Source organism: Cicer arietinum, chromosome 3 (assembly GCF_000331145.2).
Source record: "Cicer arietinum cultivar CDC Frontier isolate Library 1 chromosome 3, Cicar.CDCFrontier_v2.0, whole genome shotgun sequence".
Lineage (NCBI taxonomy): Eukaryota > Viridiplantae > Streptophyta > Magnoliopsida > Fabales > Fabaceae > Cicer > Cicer arietinum.
The window spans coordinates 75,588,689-75,591,369 of record NC_021162.2 but is presented as its reverse complement, the minus strand read 5'-3'; the positions used below and the strand labels follow the sequence as shown (position 1 = coordinate 75,591,369).

The following is a 2,681-nucleotide window of genomic DNA, read 5'->3' as shown; positions in this document are numbered from 1 at the left end:
TTAGTACTATATATTGTGTGTTTGAAAGAGCTTAATCGAATTTATATTTTGACTTTTGTAAAATATATAAAGAGTGAGAAATTTTTTACGATTAGAGAGTGAGATAATTAAATATTGAGCCCACAATTATATATAATTAAAATTAGAAATCACATGATTTTTTTAAGTAATTATGTGTCACTTAAATACCTCTTAATCATGACAATTTATATATAGTTGTATAGTTAATATTATCTCTCTAACTTTTTATTGTAAAACTCTTCTTAATTGATATGTTCTATATATATTATGATATAAGCACTTGCAGTTTTGTAAGTAATTGAAAGAGTTCACAAAAATAGGTTAAATTTTAGCTTATTTTTATAAATTTCTATTTGGTATAAGATGAGAAAAATCTTAAGTTCAAAGACTTATAAAATAAGTTTGCATTTAAGTTGAAAAACATACGAGTTGCAACTACTTTTTTTGGCTTCCTCCAATAGTATTAACGGAGTTCGAACCTACAACATACTAATTCAAATATGTTATTTTAGCATTAGACCAAACCATTTAAATTTCAAAGATATAATCTCTCAATTAAAAGTTAAGAAACTTCTTTGACAATGTCCAGGTGCTCAAAATATAAATTGACATATCACTCAACGATTTGTTAATTTATTATTTAACATAATTCCTCAGTAAAAATAAAAATAAATTTTAATAGTGAACAATATTTTGAAAATTGAAAGATTGTATTTTTAAATTTAAAAATGAGGATCAAAATCGTAAATTAATAAAAATATAGAGACGACAAATATTTTTAAACTCACATTATTTATATTAAATTCACCTATCATTTTTTAATTGATTAAAAAACTATTATTATTAAATATATATTAATTTTTCTTCAAAGAATTTAATAACAAAATTTACCCACATTAATGTGAGAAAATGAAATAATTTCAAATTTAAATCATACGATATCAAGTGAATGTCTAGTCTTTTACCATTTGAGTTGCATTCACACATTGTTTTAAAGGTACTCTTGCAAACATTGAGTACCATATTTTATGAGATGTATAAGATAAATTTATCATTTACAAAGATTATTTATCTTTTCACCAATGATATACAAACATCCAACAATTAGAACTGATCTTAATTAATTAATTTTATATCATCACATCTTTCGAGTTAGGGGTCGGTTTGGAACTAAACATTTTTTTACGAGCTTTGGAACTAAACATTTAACCCTATTAAAATTTAGAATTGAATAAGACAAAAGTATAATCCAAGGTGAGTAGATGGAAGTGAAATCATACTTGATAATGCAATTGTCGTGTGCACAAGGTGTGGCACTCACGAATTGTGACAACAGGGGTGTTTATTAGTGTATAGTTACTATATTTGAGAGACTATTTTTGTAGTCAATGAGATATTTTTTCTAAGCTCTCAAAAAAACTGTGGCACAGCCTTGATAGAGCCTAAAATATTTGATTTAGAATTTTGGAGGACTAAATTTATATTTTATTATATATATATATATATATATATATATATATATATATTTAATTTTTAAAAAAATTAAAAAAGTAATATGATAAATAATCATATAACATTTTAATTCCACTTAATTTATTTTAAAAAGTATTTTATATCTTTATTAATTTGAAAGAAAAAAACAAGTCTTTCTTTTCTCGCATACAGTACTATCATCGATCATCAACAAGTGTTTTGATATATCTACTTTGCAAAATAATACTACGAGATAATAATTTGATGAAAGATTTTTTGACAATTGAATAGATAGACCCATGCTACAAGAAAATAAAATCAAAGCACTAGGAAATATAGACATTGTTTCACTCTCTTTTCTTTCTAATCTCTACGCAAATTCATCACTCTCAAACTCAATGACGCAATCAAGGGAGAAAAACACAACATCACATACAATTTAATTAACAACGCCTCACACACCGATGCATAAAATTGAGGCAATATTCATACAAACAATGGTGCAAAACTCTAAAGTTGGTTCACTCTGTTTCCAAATTCTAAAAGACTCACTTCAATACAAGAAGACACTAATTAAACAAACACTCATTGCAATTATTCATTTACAATTAAAAAACGACAAAAGGAAAACATTTACAGCTCAATGCAGCAAAATGTCCACGGAAATTAAACCAAAACAAAGGAAGGGGTGAAAAAGCTCTCCATATAATTTGAAATCCTATTTTATTGTACCTCAAGCTATTGTTACTGTACAGTTTCAACCAATCATGGTTTATCTTGTTCACTATTGTACAATGTATGTATCTGCATGTATCTGAGTCCTGGTCGCTCATCATTGGTGTATGAATCTGTAAAATCTAATAAACAAACAAAAATGTAAAAATAATGGTACACGACACTGAAATCTGATGCAAAATTACAAGCCATTGTATTAAGAAAAATCCGGCTCAAGTCTCAACAGGTCACAATATCATTTTATAAACAAACATTAAGAAAGAAATATTCACAACAGATGCACTATATCTATTAAACTTATTATGATGCAGTCTTTGCTCCTTCACTCTGAATAGTTAGTTAATACAAATTATATACCGTACTGTTGTTGGGCAGTAACGATTTTCATTTTGACATTCACAAAACTCCAACTACTACACACAAGTGGAGTGAAGATTTTAAAATCATATGCA

The 2,681-nt window shown here is 26.3% G+C and overlaps 1 protein-coding gene across 2 annotated transcripts in view; it reads right to left on the bottom strand.

The window, feature by feature from the left end:
• Window positions 1–1,906: 1,906 nt before the first annotated feature.
• LOC101506946 (myosin-binding protein 1) overlaps window positions 1,907–2,681 on the bottom strand; it is a 5,772-nt gene continuing 4,997 nt past the window's right edge. For both annotated transcript variants that reach the window (XM_004494661.4, XM_004494660.4), the window contains exon 4: window positions 1,907–2,351. The gene's annotated coding sequence lies outside the window, so the exon portion shown is untranslated. The remainder of the gene's footprint in view (window positions 2,352–2,681) is intronic.